The 22611-nt window shown below is 39.1% G+C and overlaps 1 pseudogene across 1 annotated transcript in view; it reads left to right on the plus strand.

Annotated features, from left to right (window-relative positions):
- The window catches only part of LOC149227237 (heat shock 70 kDa protein 17-like), a 45643-nt pseudogene that overhangs the window by 17885 nt on the left and 5147 nt on the right, over positions 1-22611 (plus strand). The window contains exons 4-10 of the transcript XR_016247771.1: positions 158-403; positions 547-683; positions 861-1203; positions 1372-1533; positions 2954-3028; positions 3233-3333; positions 3444-3513. The product of XR_016247771.1 is annotated as a heat shock 70 kDa protein 17-like (transcript). The remainder of the gene's footprint in view (positions 1-157; positions 404-546; positions 684-860; positions 1204-1371; positions 1534-2953; positions 3029-3232; positions 3334-3443; positions 3514-22611) is intronic.

Consider the following 22611-nt stretch of genomic DNA (forward strand, 5'->3'; position numbering starts at 1 on the left):
AAATAAATCTTTAGCAATAGAAAATTAAATAACTAAAAGTTCTTAATTGGCATTTTATAGAAATAATGTGTTTTTGAACAAGTTTAGAAAGTGCATTTTGCTGTAGCAGTGTCCATAATATGCAAAATAACTGATAGTAATATCAATTCTCTTCCAGGCATTGCTCCAAGAATTTCTTGGCAGAAAAGAATTAGATAAGCATCTTGATGCTGATGAAGCTGTAGTGCTCGGATCAGCACTTCATGCTGCAAATTTGAGTGATGGAATCAAGCTAACCCGCAAGCTAGGAATGATTGATGGTGCAACATATGGTATCATACTCGAATTGAATAGTCCTGATCTAGATAATGAAGAAAGTAATCAACAAGTACTTATCCCACGGATGAAGAAGCTTCCGAGCAAGGTAGGCATGCTATTTGTTTTAGCTTGTGGTTTTATGGAAAAATGAATTGTATAGTACCCAGTCCAAGTTTAGCTTTGGTGCTGGATATTCCTTTTATTGATTCAGTGCTAACATGGATATGCTGACGAAGTTCACAATGTCAGGCATTCAAGTCTGTAAAGTATAGCAAGGACTTTGAAGTTTCACTTCAATATGATCCTTCTGATATACTACCACCAGGGATTTCCTCTGGCAAAATTGCAACTTACCATGTTTCAGGCTTAACTGATACCTACACAAAGTAAGATAAAGGTCCCTGATATGATGCTTTGTTTAGTAGAGTTTCTGCATCAACATTATCCTTGTGTTTCTACGAAAGAACTGACATTTTCTTTTATATTTTCCACAATCTGCCTTATTTTTTTGTACAACTGGCACAAATCAAGATTATTACTAATACTTTGTAAAATCTTCTCAGGTATGCAACACGAAACCTCTCTGCACCGATAAAGACAAACTTACACTTTTCCCTGAGCAGAAGTGGTGTGGTATCATTTGATCGTGCTGAGACTGTAATAGAAGTTTCAGAATGGGTTGATGTTCCAGTGAAGAATTTAACAGCTGAAAATTCAACCTCAACTTTGTCAAATGCATCATCTGAATCAAGTACAAGTCCAACCAGCTCTAGTGAAAAGGAAGAAGGCAACTTAAGTGGCGAGGGATTTGAGAATAATGCTACAACTCCTGAAAATGTAACTCAAGATTCAAAGCCCATAACTGAAAAGAAGTTGAGAAAAAGAACTTTTAGAGTTCCTCTCAAGGTTGGTGATTGGGCAATCCAGTTTTTACGTTAGTTTCTTCCCTTTGAATATAACTTAGCAAGTTGTTCTGACATTATTGATCCAAGCCCAGATATTTGCTGTGATGGCTGTTTTAAATGTGTATTGAACATTTAACAGCTCTTGATTAGTTTGAGTTTCTGAATGCAGGTAATGGATGTTACTGATGGTCCTGGAAGAGCCCTCTCTAAAGAATCACTTGCAGAAGCTGGAGTTAGGCTTTCAGATCTGAATCGGAAAGATGCAGAGAGGAAAAGGACAGCTGAACTTAAAAATAGCCTCGAGGAATACATCTATTCTACTAAAGAAAAGGTTTTTATCAGGGGATGTGTGATTATCTTTGAATTTCTTTTTTTAATAAATGTTCTTTACCAGTTTTCAAATACTACACAGTAAATTAACACATTTGGTTGATTATTAGTTCTGGTAGATATTTCCTGTTGATAAGAATTCTGTGCTCTGTAGTTTGATCCAGGGTTGCGGGGGAGCGCCCTCTCCCCTCAAATCCACTCCCTAAGTGCGTTCCCTAAAAAAATATTCGCTCCCTAACTTTTTCACAATTTTTTTTTGCAAACACATTCCAAACTCATTTTTTTTTTCAAAGAAACAAGATTTTTTGAGTGGGGCAGCCTAATTATCAAGCCTATGGCCCTAGTTTTGATGTGCAATTTATGGTAATGATTGTTCATGTATTTTTGGTTCAGAGATGGATTGCACTCGATGCTATTTTGGTTATGTGCACCCTTGCTGCATAAATGAAAACTTGTAACTTGTGGACCTGTGGTTGATGAAGATTTTAACTACTAGATGATCCATGTTTTTTATAACTAATTCATCATTCTACATGCTTTTGTTGACATATATGCATCAAAATATATATTATATAAAATTCGCTCCCAATTCGCTCCTGACCTGGGAGCTTTTAAAAATGTCGCTCCTGCTTGCCGCTTCTTGCTTCCACTCCCACTCCCAAGCAACCTTGGTTTGATCAGGTGTAACTGTGATGATTAATAGCTCTAATTTTATTATAGATTTTAACATCAGCCTTTTCAAATGCCAAATTTGGGTTTTTCTAGCTCTTGAGTGCTTTATGCCATGTATCTTTGCCTCATGGATGCTCACATTCATGTTTTAAGAGTGTGTGCTATCATCTTTATAATTCAATTCTGATGGATCAGATTTATAAGATTCATTATTCCCTTTCAACCAAGCCTTTACAACTGACATAATGGATGGTACAAGGAAACATTTTGTGTGCGTGTATGTCTGTGTGTTACCAGACTTATGAGTATCTTAGTTGGATTCTACTCGCAAGCCAAATGAGTCAAAAATGACTTGGGTCATGCATTGACTGAGTTTGATTCTGGCTGTGGATGAGATTGACCCATGTCTGTATTTGTGACACAAACTCCCTGAGTATGATTTTTCAACCAGCCTATAAAATTTAAATGCTGTGCCTTAAATTTTTGTACTTGTCTAGTTTTTTCCTGATAAGTCAAACTCTCAACTCTTATGTCTTGATATTTTCCAAGCCGAGTCCGGTAAATTGGTTTAGATAGATAGAGGGAGAGACAGGATTTTCTTCTTGCATGAACTCCTAGGATTGCATTATTTTGTTGTTTTCTTATATGAATGTTCTTCAGGGTTTCTTAAACCTTACACATTTTTCTTTGAACTAGCCAGGTGTCTTGAGCTTTTAATTTTTATATTATAGTGTATTTTCTTGTCACAGTTGGACTCATCTGAGGACATTGAGAAAGTCTCAACTCAAGAACAGCATAGCTCCTTCAAAGACAAACTTGACGAGGCAAGTTCTGTTATATGAGGTTCTTGGTCTATAGCTGTACATTGAATAGAACAAGTTTATATGATCTTTGTTAGGGCTTCAGGATATGGCAGAACAAGTTTATGTTTTCTTTGTTGGGTCTTTAGGATATGGCACAGCAAGTTTATGCCTTCTTTGTTGTAGCTTTAATATATGGCAGATTTACGTAGCTATTCCATTCTGCAGGCTCAAGAATGGTTGTACATGGATGGAGAGGATGCTTCTGCAGATGAATTTGAAAAACACCTTGATTCACTGAAAACAACTGGAGAGGAAATATTTTTCAGGTCAGTTCCTAAGCTCATTAGCATTCAAGTTCATAATAGATGTTCTTGTTAATTTGCATTGTAATTAATTTGAAATAAAAAAATACAACTGACATGACAGCTTTCCACAGATTGAAGGAACTGAGTGCTCGACCTGTAGCGGGTAAATATGTTCGGGAATATCTTGATGGATTGCATAAGGTAGGATCATAGATACTTTTTCTGTTTTAGTTTTGTGATATGAAGTGCTATACACAGATGTGAATTAGCTGAAAAGTTGTTATCTTCATGTCTATATGCAGTGTTCTTCTGCCTTCAATGTCTATTATAGTCACATTGAATCTCATTTTATGGAACTTCAGAACAATTTCCTTCAATATATTTCTTGAAAGCATTTCTTTAAAGAGATGATTGTAAATTATTTCTTGGTAAAAGCATTTTTTGATGGAGAATATTTTTTGAATATATTTTCCAAATGCTCTGATTACTTTGTTTTAACATTACAAATTTCTAGCTTCTTGTTGCTAATATTTGATCTTTTCAAAAGTATTTCTTCGATATTGCATGGCCTTTATACTGATGATCCTCAAAGAATATACATGGATGGTATATAGCTATCCACAATAATGTTTACCAAAATTTTAAAAACATTGTTACATTTTGAAAATAACATTTTGAAAATAACTTTTTCAAAAAATATATCAAACTACTTCTCTCATGTGCACACTGAACATGTGCAGAAGTTCCTATCCGAGCTATAATTCTCAACATACTCCCTCTTAAGTTTGTCTCTGAATGCCTCAAACTTCCCTTTTGCCAAGGGCTTGGTCAGAATATCAACAACCTACTAATTTGTGAATACATACTGGAGCTTCAGTGCTCTTTTTTGAATTGTGTCTCGAATGAAGTAATACCTGATCTCTATGTGCTTGGACTTGTCACGAAACTATGTTTTTTCAGAGAGTTTGATACGACTTTGATTATCATAGTAGATCATTGTTGGATCTATCTCTTGATCAAAAAAGTCCTCAGGTAACTTACAAATCCAAATGCCCAAATAACTTGCTGTACTAGCTGCCATGGACTTTGCCTCTACTGAGTTAAGTGTCACGGAAGTTTGCATCCTGAAGAATCGGGATACTATTGCTAATTCAAAATTAAAACAAGACCTTGAGATGCTATTCTTGCCTGCTGCATTGCTGGCTCAATCTGAGTTTGTATACCCTTGTAACTTTACCTCACCATCTCCAAGATACCTCAGGCCATACTCCACTTTGCTCCTTAAATACCTGAGCACATATTTTGCTGCTACCCAATGCTGCTGCGTTGTCTCCACCATGAACTGACTCAAGGTGTTCACTGCAAAACATATATGTGGTCTGGTATTGACAAAATACATCAAAGAACCTATTAGATGCCTATACAATGTGGGATCAATGTTGTCAGCTCCTTTAGATTGGTGATCATGTGTGTAGCCGTAGGTTTACAATCCCCATCTGAAATCCCTTTTGGATCTCAACTTTATACTTACCTTGCCTAATGAATATCTCCCTTGGTTTCTGCCAAACCTCCAAACCCAAGAAGTATTGCATCATGCCAATGTTGTTCATCTCGAACGCAGTTGCCATATTTGCTTTGCACCCTGCAATGAGCTTCTCGGCACCTATAAGAAACAAGTCATCTGCATACATCACCAAAATAAGTAGATGAGTCCCAACAAATATAAAGCATAAATTTGGATCTGCTTCACTTTTGGGGATGTGCATATTATCAAGTATGCACCTATCCTAGAATAACATGCTCTCGGTGCTTGCTTGAGTCCATGTAAGGCCTTCTTATGCTTGCAAACACGGGACTCCTTCCCATGTACCTCAAAGCCTTGAGGTTGTTCTATATACACTTCTTTCTCATTGATCCCATTAAGGAAGGTTGTCTTCACGTCCCTAAAGGTGTTGTTTTAGTTTCAGATCCCATGATTGTGACACTAGACATAATAACTCTAATGGAAGTGTACTTGGCGATTGGAGCAAAAGTCTCATCATAGATCAGTCCCTCTTTTTGGGATAACCTCTTGCCACAAACCTGGCCTTGACTTCTCAATGTTGCCATTTGTGGTGTGCATGATCTCGTAACTCAACTGATTTTCCCTTTGGTCTTGGCACTATGCCCCAAAACAATATTCTTCATGATGGAGGTGTACTCTTCCATGATGGCATCCCCATAAAACCTGTTGGTTTGATGCCTCCAGAAAACTAGGGTGCTCGGAATCGATGTTTTTGCCCATCAATGCCATGTGGCTGGGAAACTTCTTTGAAGGCCTGTTTTATGTGAATGTGCTCTTAGGATCCTCAACGTACTCTTGAGCATCCCTCTGTGTGAACCATCAAGGTCTCCTGACAGAATCTTCTTGCTGGCCTTTGACTCCATCCAAGTCTCCTGCTAGATACAATCATCCCAGTCTTTCAAAATTGGGAAGTTTCTTGTGAGTGCAAGCACATTGGACAAATGGTTCTCATGAAATTGGGAATCCCATAAATGCCATGCTCACCAACTTGGCATCTTCCTCCTCAACAGCTGCAAGTTTATCACGAATTTGTGTGATCTTCATTACGTTAGGATAATGATATCTATGTCAGATTTGGTAGAGGCTTACAAGTGCATAGAACATCTCCATAGGAGTGTTCTTCTCGGATATGTGAGGGATCAAGTGATCTTTCTTGGCATTCATGATCATCCGCTTGGCTTTTACCTCCTCCCTGTTGTGGGTTTCCAACTGCTGTGGTTTTGTTGGATCATTCTCCTCCAACAAGAGAGTAACCTTGACCTTCCAAGGTAGAAAATAGAGGCACCATCCAATTTGTGCTAAGACATGAGGTTAGCTGATGCCTTCTTTAATTTGGACACAAATTGCTATTCTTTGATCTTTTCATTAGAGTAGCTTTGATACCATGTGAAATTTTGAAACCCTAGGTGACTGCTGTCCTATACTTTTATATTTTCTTTTTTTGAAGGGACGGTTAGGAACTTTCTATTAAAAATAAATGTTAATTTTTGGGCCAGAGCCTTTACATACTTCATCCAAATCCATGATAATTTACCTTCAGAAGTCCAAAACAAATGGAGCCTATTCTTGTGGCATTTTTTGTCTGCCATACTAAAAATATGCCTATTATATTCTCTATAGAAGACTCCATGAAACTAACAAAATTTACACTGCATTAGACACAATTAAACAGAATTCAGCTAACTGAAGATGGGACTGTTGTTCCATATTTTTGTTGAAATTTGGTACCGGAGGACAGGTGGTTCCCTTAGGCTTTGATCTTTGGCCTAGGGAAAAGTGTCCAAAAGAATTTAATTTTTCTCCTAAAGTGACTATAATTTTATAAAGTTAAATTTAATTTAAAAGTGACTTTAAGTGATAAAGTTACTAAGTCTAATTTTAAAGTGACTTTTATAAAGTCAATGAAAAATTAGAAAGGAAAAGTGACTTTGGAAATAAATGACTAAGTGGGTCTTTATTAAAGTGGGGTGAATTAAAAAATAGAAAGTGAGATTTAAATGAGCATTTAATCTCAACCATTGATCTAAATCTATTTCAGCCATTGGATTTAGAGATCACCCAAAAGTCACTTAGATCACCCAAAAGTCACTTGGAGTTATATTAAAGGAGGAAAAGGAGGAAAAGGTCATTCATTCTTTCATGAGCAGATTGGGAGAAGGAGAGCAAGAGAGCAAGAGAGATTTCTGAGCAGGAAGGAGAAGGAGACAGCAGCTTGGCACACATTCCAAGGCAGCAGTTGAGCATATTTGTACAGCTGATTCAGCACATAGTGAAAGGCAGATTTTTGCACAAAAATCGAGGAGCAGTTTGCTGATTTTTTTGCACACAAAACGGAGGTCGTACAGCATTTATTGCTGTCCTGTTTGCTGTAATTTCCAGATTGCTGTGAGGCACGGGAAAGGAGATAAGTTGTAAATTTGCTTGCTGATTTTTTGCTGAATAATTCTCACTGTAAAAAGACAATTTTCAGAAATAAAGAAGAGCTCTCAAACTGGTTTTCCCCAAGAGTTGTAGGGGGTTTTTCCAGGGTCAAGTTGACCAAAAATATCAGTGTTTTAATGTGTTTTAATGGCTGTTTTTAATTGCTGATTTTTAATTCTGCAATTTCCAGCATTCTGAAAAATTTCCAGAATTTGTGTTTTCAGCAATATTTATTTTTTTCAGTCTGTTAAATGTATGGTTATGGGAATGGGCATTTAACTACATGGGAGAAATAAGCAAAAACTGAAAACCGGGGTGGGAAAACAGAAATTTTTACATGGTATCAGAGCTTGAGTGCTGAAGGGCAGTTTGGGACAGCAAAAGGAAAAATTACAGTTGCTGATTTTTCACTCAGAAAATTCCAGCAAGCTGATTTTTTCATAAACAGCAGTTTTATCTTTACTACAGCAGTGCTATTTTTCAGTTTTAGGACAGCAGGATGTCATTGGGATTGAGGGTGGAGGATAGGCTGGATGGGCATATAAATTACAGCGTTTGGAAGGATGAGGATGTAGCACTGGTGGCAGGAGGCAAGAAAGGCAAAGGGAAGAAGCAGGCTTCCACAAGCAGTGGTGGGGGCAAAGGCAAAGGTAAAGGTAAACCGGGGAACACACAGAAGGACTATTCCAAGGTGAAGTGTTGGAATTGTCAAAAGATGGGACACTATGCAGTTGTGTGTCCGGAGAAGAAGAAGAAGAAGGGAAAGAACCAGGACGTGGCAGCTTCAGCTGAGATTGAGGACTTTGCAGGTCGTTTTGACCGGGAGTTTGCGTTCACTACATGTGAGTCCTCTAGTGCAGGATCACCTGCCACACAGGTTCAGAGGGAGCATGCTTTTCCCTCGATTAGCGGAGCATCTACAGGTATTTGGTATGTGGACAGTGGGGCTTCACGTCACATGACAGGAGTCCGTGAGTACTTCTCAGAGCTTTCAGAGAGTGGCACTGATATTGAGGTAGTACTCGGTGATGACAGAGTTGTTAGAGCAGTCGGGGTGGGGACAGTGACATTTCAGAGGGAGTCCAAACCTCCCTTGAAGGTGTCAGAGGTTTTTTATGTGCCAGGGATGAGGAAGAACCTCATATCCGTCTCAGCTTTGGAGGACAGAGGATATGACGTACTGTTCAGGGGAGGACAGGTGTTGATGTATCCCAGGGACACTCCAGCTGATTCAGCTAGAGTGATAGGTGTACGCCATGCAAAGGTGTACAAGTTTGCATTTCAGCCCCTTTTGGCATTGAGCAGTAGTACCGACAGCAGAGCTAGCAGTTCTGAGCTGTGTGAGATTTGGCACCGCAGGATGGGACATATGTATCATGGAGCCTTGAGGACATTGCGGGAGATCACTACAGGTGTGCCAGATTTCAGTACTGATCACTTTGATACTTGCAGAGGTTGTGCGATGGGCAAGTTTGCCAAATCCCCTTTTCCCAGCAGTGACAGCAGAGCGACGGGGATACTTGATTTGATTCATTCCGATGTGAGCGGTCGGATGTCTCATGTTTCCTTGAGTGGGTATGAGTACTATGTTTTATTCATTGATGATCACTCCAGGAGGACCTGGATTTATTTCTTGAAGACCAAGAGTGAGGTCTTCAAGCGGTTTCAGGAGTTCAGAGCTCTTGTGGAGACTCAGACAGGCCGAAAGATCAAGTCCTTGAGGTCGGACAATGGAGGAGAGTACACCCTTGGAGAGTTTGTTGACTATTGTGCGGAGGCAGGCATTAGGAGGGAGTTCACTGTTCCTTACAACCCCCAGCAGAACGGGGTTGCGGAGAGGAAGAACAGATCCATCATAGAGGCTGCCAAAGCTATGTTACATGATCAGGGGTTGCCATTGTTCTTGTGGGCAGAGGCCTGCAACACAGCTGTTTACTTGCAGAACAGGAGTCTGCATCGTGCCTTGGGGCACATGACTCCGGAGGAGGCTTTCTCTGGGAAGAAGCCTGATCTTGGTCATCTTCATATCTTTGGATGCATTACATACTCCTATATACCCAAGGAGAAGAGGACCAAACTAGAGCCCACCGCAGAGAAGGGTATCTTTGTGGGCTACAGTGAGACCTCAAAGGCCTTTCGGATTTACATTCCTGCACAGAGGAGAGTTGTTGTCAGACGGGATGTGAAGTTCGAGGAGGACAGGGCCTTTAGGAGGTCACGGGAGTTAGAGTATCTGGATCAGCCAGACCCTCAGCAGCAGTTGAGTCAGTCGCAGGGATCCAGTGGGCAGGGATCAGGAGGATCCAGAGGTACATCTATGAGGATGTCAGGTCCGTCAGTGAGCAGTGGCTCATCGAGCCAGAGGGGTGGTGCTCCGGGCAGCATGCAGAGCAGTTCACAGAGCAGTTCACTAGGGAGTCCACTGATGGACAGTTCACACGGTACCTCAGCTTCTACAGGTTCAGGTGCAGGCAGGAGGACAGCAGACAGACAGTCAGGAGTTCAGGCTACTGATGATGATGAGGAGGAGGAGTTTCATTCTCCGGTGGAAGAAGTGCGCTCAGGGAAGAGGAAGCCCAAGTGGCTTCAGGACACCTTGAGAGATGCCACATCTGTTGTTGAGCCGAAGAGGCCGGTCAGAGAGAGTAGACCACCTGAGAGGTTTTGTAGTTATATGGCGATGGTTACCAGCATCCTTGACTCTGAGCCTTCTAGCTATGAGGAGGCAGCTAGCCAGCAGGTCTGGAGAGAGAGGCCATGCAGGAGGAGTATTCTTCTATCATGAAGAATGATGTTTGGGAGGTGGTGCCGAGGCCTGAGGGAAAATCCGTGGTTACTTCCAGATGGCCTTACAAGGTAAAGCATGCTGCAGATGGCAGCATTGAGAAATTCAAAGCGAGGTTTGTGGCTAGAGGGTTCTCCCAGGTAGAGGGAGTTGATTATGAGGAGACCTTCGCTCCCGTGGCTCGATATACTTCGATCCGCTCCATTATATCGATAGCAGCAGAGATAGGTTGGAAGATCCACCAGATGGATGTGAAGACCGCATTTCTCAATGGCTTCATACAGGAGGAGGTGTACATTGAGCAGCCACGGGGCTTTGAGGTGCATGGGAAGGAGTCCCATGTGTGCAGATTGAAGAAGGCCCTTTATGGCCTGAAGCAAGCTCCCAGAGCTTGGTACTCCAGGATAGATGCATACTTGCAGGGGATGGGTTTCACAAAGAGTGAGGCAGATCCGAACCTTTACTTTATTGTGATTGGTGAGGAGCCTCTCATTCTGGTGCTGTATGTGGATGACTTGATCATTACAGGTGCAGAGAGACTCATAGAGCACTGCAAGAGAGATCTTGCGGCGGAGTTTGAGATGAAGGACATCGGCTTGATGCATTACTTTTTGGGTTTGGAGGTGTGGCAGGAGGAGGGGCATTTCTTCCTGGGGCAGGGGAAGTATATTGTGGACATCCTTAGCAGATTCCACATGGAGGATTGTAGACCCATGTCGACACCGATGATCACCAACTGGAAGAAGCTTCATGCTTCGGATTCCGAGTTGGTGGATCCCACATTGTACAGGCAGCTGATTGGTTCCTTGATGTATTTGGTCAACACTAGACCAGATATCTGTTTTGCAGTCAACACGATGAGTCAGTTTATGTGTGAGCCTAGGAAGGTTCACTAGGTGGCTGCAAAACACATTTTGCGGTACTTGCAGGGGACAGTGGATTATGGTCTGGACTACAGGCAGGGAGATGGAGTGAGATTGGCAGGATACACTGATTCTGATTGGGCAGGTTGTGCTTCTGATAGGAAGAGCACTTCAGGGTGTTGTTTTGGGTTGGGTTCAGAAGTAGTGTCATGGTTCAGCCGGAAGCAGCAGTCAGTAGCACTGAGTTCAGCGGAAGCAGAGTATATGGCAGCGAGTCTAGCTAGTTGTGAGGCTATCTGGCTTCGCAAGATGTTGTTTGGCTTATTTGGTCAGCCGTTGAGACCTTCAGTGATTTACTGTGATAATCAGAGTTGCATTAAACTCACGGAGAATCCAGTATTTCATGACAGGTCAAAGCATATCGGGATCAGATATCATTTCATCAGAGACTATGTTCAGAGGGGAGCTGTGAAGCTTGAGTATATTTCCACTGATGAGCAGGTTGCAGATATTCTTACCAAAGCCTTACCATGGGGCAAGCATGTCTACTTCAGAGACAAGATGGGTGTGGTGAGGAACACCTTCCTCGGTAAGAGGGAGTGTTGAAATTTGGTACCGGAGGACAAGTGGTTCCCTTAGGCTTTGATCTTTGGCCTAGGGAAAAGTGTCCAAAAGAATTTAATTTTTCTCCTAAAGTGACTTTATAATTTTATAAAGTTAAATCTAATTTAAAAGTGACTTTAAGTGATAAAGTTACTAAGTCTAATTTTAAAGTGATTTTTATAAAGTCAATGAAAAATTAGAAAGGAAAAGTGACTTTGGAAATAAATGACTAAGTGGGTCTTTATTAAAGTGGGGTGAATTAAAAAATAGAAAGTGAGATTTAAATGAGCATTTAATCTCAACCATTGATCTAAATCTATTTCAGCCATTGGATTTAGAGATCACCCAAAAGTCACTTAGATCACCCAAAAGTCACTTGGAGTTATATTAAAGGAGGAAAAGGAGGAAAAGGTCATTCATTCTTTCATGAGCAGATTGGGAGAAGGAGAGCAAGAGAGCAAGAGAGATTTCTGAGCAGGAAGGAGAAGGAGACAGCAGCTTGGCACACATTCCAAGGCAGCAGTTGAGCATATTTGTACAGCTGATTCAGCACATAGTGAAAGGCAGATTTTTGCACAAAAATCGAGGAGCAGTTTGCTGATTTTTCTGCACACAAAACGGAGGTCGTACAGCATTTATTGCTGTCCTGTTTGCTGTAATTTCCAGATTGCTGTGAGGCACGGGAAAGGAGATAAGTTGTAAATTTGCTTGCTGATTTTTTGCTAATAATTCTCACTGTAAAAAGACAATTTTCAGAAATAAAGAAGAGCTCTCAAACTGGTTTTCCCCAAGAGTTGTAGGGGGTTTTTCCAGGGTCAAGTTGACCAAAAATATCAGTGTTTTAATGTGTTTTAATGGCTGTTTTTAATTGCTGATTTTTAATTCTGCAATTTCCAGCATTCTGAAAAATTTCCAGAATTTGTGTTTTCAGCAATATTTATTTTTTTCAGTCTGTTAAATGTATGGTTATGGGAATGGGCATTTAACTACATGGGAGAAATAAGGAAAAACTGAAAACCGGGGTGGGAAAACAGAAATTTTTACAATTTTTTCCAAACATTTTTGTTAGTTAAAGCATGCTCTGCTTGGGCCTGGGACCTGCTTCATTTATTTCCGTGTGGAGCATTCCCTGGTTTCGACCTCTGCTATTGCCAAGTGGACTCCTGTCTCATAATATTCTTCCAATTCAACCATTTTGCAATTCATTAGTGCAAGTTCAGTTCGAATTTCATGTTGGGAGCGGTCCATTTTCATTTGATTAACTCCAGCTTGATATTGATAACAGCCTGTAAAGATTTCTGAGCTTTCTCATCTCTGCCTCATTCTGCTGATTGAAAGCGCTCGAAAGGCCTGCCATGGCTTCAAGAATCCTGTCCAAGAAAGAATCCACATCCACCTGTACAAAATCATGGGAAGAAGAACCAATATTCCCCATGGGAAGACTGCACCTTCAGAAAACTTGACTCGTTCCACTCAACGCGCAGAAGGTAGCTCTAATTGCCAAATTATCTCTGGTACTACACCCTCCCTTACTCATTTTCCTTGATATGATTGAGAAGTGCTTGCTTATCAATATATAAGCCTTTGGAAGCATGGAGCCGGGCTTGTCATGTCCTCCTTGACCGAGGTGCATTCTTGCTGTGATTAATTGCATAATTGATTCGCCCAGACCCGAATTGCATCGAAATGCTTGCAGGAAGTGCAAGTGGATACAGAGATGGAGGAATTAATGACCATGCAAGGCGTATTGAATGAAGTTGCAGAGGTGATAGTATCAGTCCTTTAAAGGCACAAATTCTGGTGTTGTTTAAGTGATTTTTGGACACATATATATGCCATCTGCGTATGCAATTGGAGCAGGAGCACAGAGGGGGTGCCATGCGGGACGGAGGATTAAATGCTAGTCGCTGAACCTTGAAAACCTCTGACAGACGGCGGCCAAAATTATTTATTCTCCACAAATGCTCCCGGATTCTAGTTGCCTCATATATTCTTATGTCGAAAAGGCCAATGGGGCTCTCAAATTTTTTGTGTTTGCTAAATGGACGGGTCATGGCAATGGAGTGTGATGTAGTAGCATGAGGCTTGAAGACAAAAGGCATCGAATTTTATTCCAAAAATACAAAAAAAGTTTACAAGCAAAGGAGTGGGATCCTTTAACTGTCACTTTACAAAGCTTTCTAGATAGGATTTTAGCTAGAATTCAGGGATTTGGATTATCTTGTAATTAATTCAAGTAGTTAGGTTTAGTTAAGATTCTCGAGGATAATATCTTGCAGATTAGATAGGATTAGGCAGTTTCGATCCTTTGATTTAGGATCTGGTTGTTGTATGTACAAGTATTTATGTAAGTTTTGAATTAATGTAAAGGGATTTAGCTGTGGAGGATTAGACGATTAAATTTGAAGTCTCTCTGTATTTCTGTGTATTCTGTGCATGAATGGTCAATCCCGGAGGTTTTAAATTTCCTTTGAAATATTGCTGAATGTTGTTGATTTCCAGTTTGGGCCCTTTAAACTAGATTTTATATAATCTTGTGTTATCACATTTAAATCTTCGTTCATTGTGTATTGAGTTAATTCGAATGTATTTCGAACCCACAGAGTTTAGTTAGCGATATCCTAAATATAACTTAGACATATTTTAAACTTGGCAGAAGCGCTAAAACCTTGGCGGAATGAGGAAAACCTGATAAATTCGCAAGAAACCCAGGAAAAAGTCTGAACCGTCCAATCGACAGATCCAATAGATCTAACAGTTATCGTGTGCTAACAAGCACAGAAGTTAAATAAAATAGAAAGATAGTCTTTGTAGGCGAAAGTTGTTTCTTGCGCGGTCTCAAGGTGGTAAGTTGTATTTTGAAAATTCACGTGATTCCACTTAGCGGCCGACACATAGCACTGGAAAACTGCTTTTCTCACGTGCTCTCGGCTTGTTAAACATCGCGCAGGACTCCATGTGAGATTACGCGTCAACCGTTGGATCAAGCAGGATTGATCAACGGTGGAGATCATCCGACTAGTTTGCAAGCGGGGAAAGTGATAACCGTCGGATTGAGTGTTGAGATCGACGGCGGAGAATTAACGCAATAAAGGTTTGTGGAATGACGGACGCAACAAGGTTATAAACCAAAGTTTTAATTCTTTTTGATTCCGTGGGAAAAGTGAAGGTTTGCCTTATTTCGGGTAAATTCAACAGTTCTGCTGTTTTAGCAGAATATCTAAAATTAGAGGTTGATGACTGATATTCCAAAGGAAACCCGAGAAGAAGTCCCGCCTGAACTAGAAGAGATCGTTTCTGGTTTTGAACGATTATCCTTAACACCTGCAACTAGCCCACCATTAGTGGTATCAGAGCAGCTTATTGACACTGATCAGGATCTCAAAGATCAGAGAAAGAAGTCCAACATGGCTTTCAGAGTTGGAGGAAGACGTGGTCAAAGAAGAGGAAGACCAGTTGAAAATGCTAAAGTGTTGGAAGCTATGCAACAGATGCAAGCTAGATTAGAAGCAGTGGAAATGGGAAATCAAGGAGATGTAGATGCTGGAGATGTCAGTGAGCTTGAAGTTGAAGTTGCAGAAGCAGAGGAACCTGCAGAAATTACTCTTGAAATGAGATTCTTTAAATCAGTGTTAGGATCCACATCTAAACCCAGAGTTGAGGGTACAGTTTACACAAGAGGTTTAAACCTTGAGGAGTTGATAGACTGGATTAATGATATGGATAAATTCTTTGATTATGAAGAAATGGAAGAAGGAAAGAGAGGAAAATTTGTTGTCACAAAATTGAAAGGACATGCAGCACTTTGGTGGGATGGGGTGCAGGCAGAAAGAAAAAGACTTGGTAAGCAGCCAATTAAAAATTGGAACAGGATGGTGGCAAAGTTGAGAGGTAAGTTTTTGCCAAGTGATTATCAACAGACATTATTTAGACAGAGGTCTTTGACAGTGAAAGAATACATAGAGGAATTTTACAAAGTGAGCATAAGAGCTGCACAAATTCAAGATACAGATGAGAAGGTTGCAAGATACATAAATGGTCTCAGAATGGAGATCCAAGATGAGATAAGTGTGCTGTCTCCTAAAACAGTAGAAGAGGCTTATCAGATGGTATTGAAGGCTGAAGAAAAACTCATGAGGAAGCAACCTGCCAGAAGTAGAGGTACTTTCCGAGGAAGAGGAAGTCAAGGTGGTACAGGAAGATCTACAACACCTAGAGATGGAGCTAGCAGTAGATCGATTCAGCATACATCCACAGAAAGTGATGCAAGTGGCAGAAGGAGTTTTTTCCGAGAAAGAGGAGGCAAAGGTAGAGGAAGTGAAATCAGATGTTACAGATGTAATAAACTGGGACATAGAGCCTATGAGTGCCCAGAAAACACAGGAACAAATCAGAGAAATGTAATTGTTGCTAAGACTGAAGAGGAAGCAGCAAAGGTGCCAAAAGAAGAAAATGTACCAGAGAAAGGGGAATCTTTGGTAGTTAACAAAGTTTTGTTAAAGCCAGCAAAGGAAGTTGTTGAGCCAGCACAGAGAAAGACTTTGTTCAGGATTGTGTGCAAGGTTCAAGGAAAATGTTGTCAAATGGTAATTGATAGTGGCAACACTGATAATTTGGTCTCTACAGAAGTGGTGGAGAAGTTGAAATTAAAGACAAAGAAACATCCAACACCTTATAAGGTGTCATGGCTTCGAAAAGGACATCAGTTGTTAGCTAGATAACCAGATTCTTCCTATAGGCCCCACGAATCCCGAATCCAACGTGTCCGATGCGATTCTGCCCTGATTCGTGTCTAAAAACCATGACACGTCATGTCCTTTCCTGACTCGTCGAATTTGAGGTCGTGTCACAATTTTGGCAGAGTGTCCTCCAGATCTTATGTTAATGCTTCAGATTTTTCAGGATTTCAGGATTTTATAGATCAGTTTTTCATGATTTTAGGATTGGGGGATTGCAATGTTTTCATTGAATTTTGTCGTGTATTAGGGTATGGAACTCGTATTTAATCAAGATCACCAATCCCTCTATGTACCTTGATGTTAGTGACATTGGTTGTCAAACTCATGTATCATGACCCTCCTAAAAATGTAGGCATCACTCAAACAAAATCTTGACTTGACGTGTTATGCTTGTTCTATCTTATGTTAATGCTTAAAGGGTGATATTAATGACAAAGATCCCTATACAGATACAGAGGTAATGACAAAAATACCTCTGGATATTAATGCTTAGAGGGTGATATTAATGACAAAGATCCTGATTTTCCAACAAGACTAAAAAATTAGACATTTCTTGTGGTGGCGAGAGGGCCAAGCATAAGAAATAGATAATAGATTGACATGTATTTGAATTTTGTATGTACTATGCATGCTAATAGCTATAGATGAAGATCTATATTTGAAATCAATAAATTTGTATCATAATTAAAAATTTTGTAAGAAATATCTAATTTTTAATATATATATATATATATATATATATATATATATAAAATAATATATAACGAATCCTACGTGTCCTGTTCCGGGGGGTCAACGTGTCTGAATCCGACACCACGAATCTCGAATCCTACGTGTCCCGAATCCCCGTGTCAGGTGACTTAGGTTGTTAGTGAATGAACAGTGTGAAGTGGAGTTGCAATTGGGCAAGTACAAAGACAAAATTCTGTGTGATGTGATGCCTATGGATGTGTGTCACATATTGCTGGGGAGACCTTGGCAGTATGACAAAAGAGCTATGCATGATGGTAAAAATAACACATACAAATTCAGTAAAGATGGTGTTATTCATACAGTGCTGCTTATGGAAGAGGAGGATGCATCAAGAAAATCTGATCCAAAGACTCTATTGTTGAGTGGAAAAGAATACTTGCAGTAGATTGAAGAGAATGAGGTAAATTTTGCATTGATTTCTAAACCCAAGGTAATAATTACTTCCACTAAAATTTCTGATTTGCCAATTGAAATTCAAGAGATGCTGGAGAATTATTGCGATATCATTGTAAATGATTTGCTTAATGAGTTACCACCCATCAGAAAAATCAATCATATAGATTTGATTCTAGGGGCAAATCTACCAAATAAAGTTGCTTACAGGATGACTCCCATAGAAAATGAAGAAATCAGGAAACAGGTTCAGGAATTGTTAGATAAAGGACTGGTTAGAGAGAGTTTGAGTCCTTGTGCAGTGCCAACAATGTTGAGTCCAAAGAAAGATGGAGGCTGGAGAATGTGCACTGATTCAAGAGCCATCAACAAAATAACAATCAGGTACAGATTTCCTTTACCTAGAATTGAAGATTTGATGGATTCTTTAAGTGGAGCAAGATATTTTACAAAGCTGGATTTAAAAAGTGGTTATCATCAAATAAGGATTAGAGAAGGTGATGAATGGAAAACTGCTTTTAAAACAAATGAAAGATTGTATGAATGGATGGTAATGCCTTTTGGGTTATCAAATGCTCCGAGTACATTTATGAGGCTTATGAATGAAGTGTTGAAATAACTTATTGGTAAATTTGTAATAGTATATCTGGATGATATATTAGTTCACAACAGATCTAAAGAGGAACATGAGACATTTGAGTTATGTCTTACAGAAGCTGCAACAAGAAAAGTTGCTGCTAAATCTAAAGAAATGTTCATTCATGAAGGAAGAGTTGGTATATTCGGGCTTTGTTGTTTTTGCTGATGGATTAAAGATGGACCCGAGAAGATAAAGGCAATCACAAAGTGGCCTTCATTGAAAAGTTTTTTTGAGGTAATAAGTTTTCATGGTCTTGCTAGTTTTTATAGAAAATTCATAAGAAATTTTAGTAAGATCAATGCTTCTATTATTGACACTATAAAGAAGGGTAAACAACCATTTAAATGGACTGTTGAAGCAGAAAGGAACTTTCAGCTGTTGAAAAGCAAGATCACTGAGAAACCTATTTTAATTTTGCCTAATTTTAATAAATCTTTTCAAGTGAAATGTGATGCTAGTGGAGAAGCTATTGGCAGTGTTTTAAGTTAGGAGGACAAACTTGTAGCTTATTTCAGTGAAAAGCTGAATGAATAAAAGAAGAAATATTCATCTTATGATAAGGAATTTTATGCAGTTGTACAATGATTGAAGAAGCGGAGACATTACTTGATGTCTAAGGAGTTTATACTTTATTCAGACAACCATGCATTACAATATATTATGCAACAACCAAAGCTTAGTCAGAAACATGCAAAATGGGTAGAATATCTTCAAAGTTTTAATTTTGTATTAAAACATATAACTAGCCAATCAAACAAGGTAGCAGATGCCTTAAGCAAAAAAAGTATTTTAGTTCAGGAAAGTCAAATTCAAGTATTGGGTTTTGATTTAGATTTTAAAGAGGCATTTGAAGTTTGTAAAAATCCTGTTTTGTTAGACAGAAGTAAGTGGCTGGATTTTTTCTTGCAAGAAGGATTGTTGTTTAAAATAAATCAACTGTGCGTACCAAATTGTTCTATGAGAGAAAATTTAATCAAGGAGAAACATAGTGGTGGACTTGGAGGACATTTTGGTGCTGTCAAAACTTATAAGCAGTTGAACAGGTTTTATTTCTGGCCTAAGATGAGATCTGAAGTGGAGAAGTATGTGAAAAATTGTAAAGTCTGTCAGTATGCAAAGGTAAGGAGCCAAAACACAGGTTTGTATGTTCCATTACCTATTCCAGATAGACCTTCGGATATGGTAAGTATGGATTTTGTTTTGGGTTTACCAAAAACTCAAAGAGGAAATGATTCAATTTATGTTGTGGTCGATAGATTTTCCAAAATGGCACATTTTATTCCATGTTATAAAACCAGTGATGCTACTCACTTTGCTAATCTGTTTTTTAAGGAGATTATAAGATTGCATGGGTTGCCTAAGAGCATTGTTTCAGACAGGGACACAAGATTTATTGGTCATTTCTGGAGGACGTTGTGGAAGAAGCTTGGTACTAAATTGAGTTTCAGTTCAGCTTATCATCCTCAGACTGATGGACAGACTGAAGTTGTAAACAGAAGCTTGGGTAATCTTCTGAGAAGTCCAAAACAGTGGGATCAAATTTTGGCACAGGCTGGATATGCTTATAATGATTCTCCTAACAGGAGTATAGGGTAGTGTCCATTCCATATAGTTTATGGAATGCACCCAAGAGGAGTGTCTGAATTAAGAGACTTGGGCAAAGCTGAAATGAAAAGTGCTAAAGGAGAGGAGTTTGCTTCAGAGGTTCAAGCAATACATGAACAGGTAAAACAACAGTTACAGGATAGCAACATAAAGTACAAGAGCAGAGCAGACTTGAAGAAGAGAGAAGTTAATTTTGAGGTTGGAGATTTGGTTTTAGCACACCTGAGGAAGGAAAGATTTCCAAAAAGGGAGTATAACAAGTTAAAATTTAAGAAAATTGGACCATGCAGAGTCTTGAGGAAATTTTCTGCAAATGCTTATAAAATTGAATTACCCCTTGATATTGGAATATCTCCAATTTTCAATGTTGCTGATTTGTACAGGTATGAACGTGGAAATGCAGATGATACATCAGAGGACAAGAATAGGAGGTTGATTGGGTAAAATAGTTACCTACAACAAAGGCATTGTAGCTAGAAAATATTTTGGATAAGAGATTGATTAAGAAGACAAGGGGATAGGAGTATTTTCAGCAATGTTGCCTTAATTGTTATCGGGATAATATCATCGCGAGGGAAAAATCGTAATTATTGGGAAATAATCGGGAAAAAATCGTTTGGTACAAAAATATTCATTTTTTTCAATTTTTTAATATCTAAACCATCTACAACATAAAATAAATACATTGACACATAAATATGATAAAAGAACTAATATATAAGATGTTTAATATCATTTCTAGTGCTAAAATCACACATAACATTGAATCATGTCCTAAATAGCAAGTCCTGACTCCTGAGTCCCAACTCAGCGTCAAAATATCAACCAAAACTATAATAATGTATCTCATCATATCATAATGTCATATACAATAAAATGAAGAAAATAACTAACATCTAATCCTATTGATTTCCTCTGCCCCTCTTGCGAGAAAATGCCACAGCTTTCCCTTTCCCTCTAGATGTAGATACTGGTGCTGGTGGAGTTGGCAGTGGAGTCTGCTACGCTCTAGAAGCTGAAGAACTAGAAGTAGGAACTATAGGAGGTAGACCACGTCCTCTACTGGTGGTAGGGGTAGCCTGGGCAGGTGGTGTCACCTGGAAACATTACAATCTCCCAATCCTGAAATCCTGAAAAAATGATAAGTCTGCTGGATTTTGAATGAAATTTAAAATTCTACTTTCTCCATATGAAATCCTATGAGGCCGGAACCACTCAAACATCCTGAGTCATTTCATGGTAATCTTAAAAATTTAAGTAAAAGGATGAAACTGAAGATTAAGGAGAATGTCACTTTTACTTTAAGAATTTAACATTACCATGAATAACATATCAATACTAGGGCCTAGACTTGATCATTAAGCTGCCCCACTCAAAAATTATTTGTTTCTTTCAAAAAAGTTTGCATTTCAAATATTTAGCATCCCTTATAAAACCTCGCTGCCCTGATTGCCCGCGATAATTTCCGATTTTATCGCGAAAAACTCGCGATAATTTCCAAAAAATCGGGCAAAAAAAAAATACCAGCGATAATTTCGAATAAAACTCGTGATATTATCGTTCTGCTGAAAAACTCGCGATAAAAAGATAAAATCGCGATTTTCACAACACTGATTTTCAGTGTTTGGTCAAATGGAAGGATCAACCAATTGCTGATGCTACCTGGATGACAAATACCATGCTATAGAAGTTGGGCAATTTTGTAGAAGAGCTCATGGACAAGAGCCCATGAAGAATTTTGTCCTCAGGAGTCTGATGTAGGAGCGTGAGGCTTGAAGACAAAAGGCTTTGAATTTTATTCCAAAAATACAAAGAAAGTTTACAAGCAAAGGAGTGGGATCCTTTAGCTGTAACTTTACAAAGCTTTCTAGATAGGATTTGAGCTAGAATTCAGGGATTTGGATTATCTTGTAATTAATTTAAGTAGTTAGGCTTAATTGAGATTCTCGAGGAGAATATCCTGCAGATTAGATAGGATTAGGCAATTTCGATCCTTTGATTTAGGTTCTGGTTGTTGTATGTACAAGTATTTATGTAATTTTTGAATTAATGTAAAGGGATTTGGCTGTGGAGGATTAGACAGTAAAATTTGAAGTCTGTATATTTTTGTGTATTCTGCGCATGAATGGTCAATCCCGGAGGTTTTAAATTTCCTTAGAAATATCGCTAAATGTTGTTGATTTTCAGTTTGGGCCCTTTAAACTAGATTTTATATAATCTTGTGTTATCGCGTTTAAATATTCGTTCACTGTGTATTGAGTTAATTCGGATGTATTTCGAACCCACAAAGTTTAGTTAGCAATATCTTGAATATAGCTTAGACATAGTTTAAACTTGGCGGAAGCGCTAAATCCTTGGCAGAATGAGGAAAACCTGATAAATTCACAAGAAACCTAGGAAAAGGTCTGAACCGTCCAATTGACGGATCCAATAGATCTAATGGTTATCGCGTGCTAACAAGCGCAGAAGTTAAATAGAATAGAAAGGCGATCTTCGTAGGCGAAAGCTGTTTCTTGCGTGGTCTCAAGGTGGTAAGTTGTATTTTGAAAATTCACGTGATTCCACTTAGCGGTCGACACGTAGCACAGGAAAATTGCTTTTCTCACGTGCTCTCGACTGTTTTGGGATCCTTTCACTTGCCATAGTTGCCTGATTATAATTTTGAATTAGAGAATCACCAAAAATCATAAGATTTAATATTTTCTTCAGTCACTAGCTCCAATCCTTTCCAGAGAGCCAAAAACTCTAGCTTGATCGTTGGTGAACACTCAAGCCCCAAGCGTATTGAATCTCATTTTTTTCCTCGGGGCTAAGTCCAATGCTCCTCTATTAAATAAATGAAATCTTGAAAATATTCAATAACAAAAATAAAAATGTGAGCATGCGTCAATCACATAGATGGCTGAAAAATACAGTGGAAGCATAAAAATTAT

Source organism: Pinus tabuliformis, chromosome J (assembly GCF_031772625.1).
Source record: "Pinus tabuliformis cultivar Carrire ecotype Pingquan chromosome J, CPIR1, whole genome shotgun sequence".
Lineage (NCBI taxonomy): Eukaryota > Viridiplantae > Streptophyta > Pinopsida > Pinales > Pinaceae > Pinus > Pinus tabuliformis.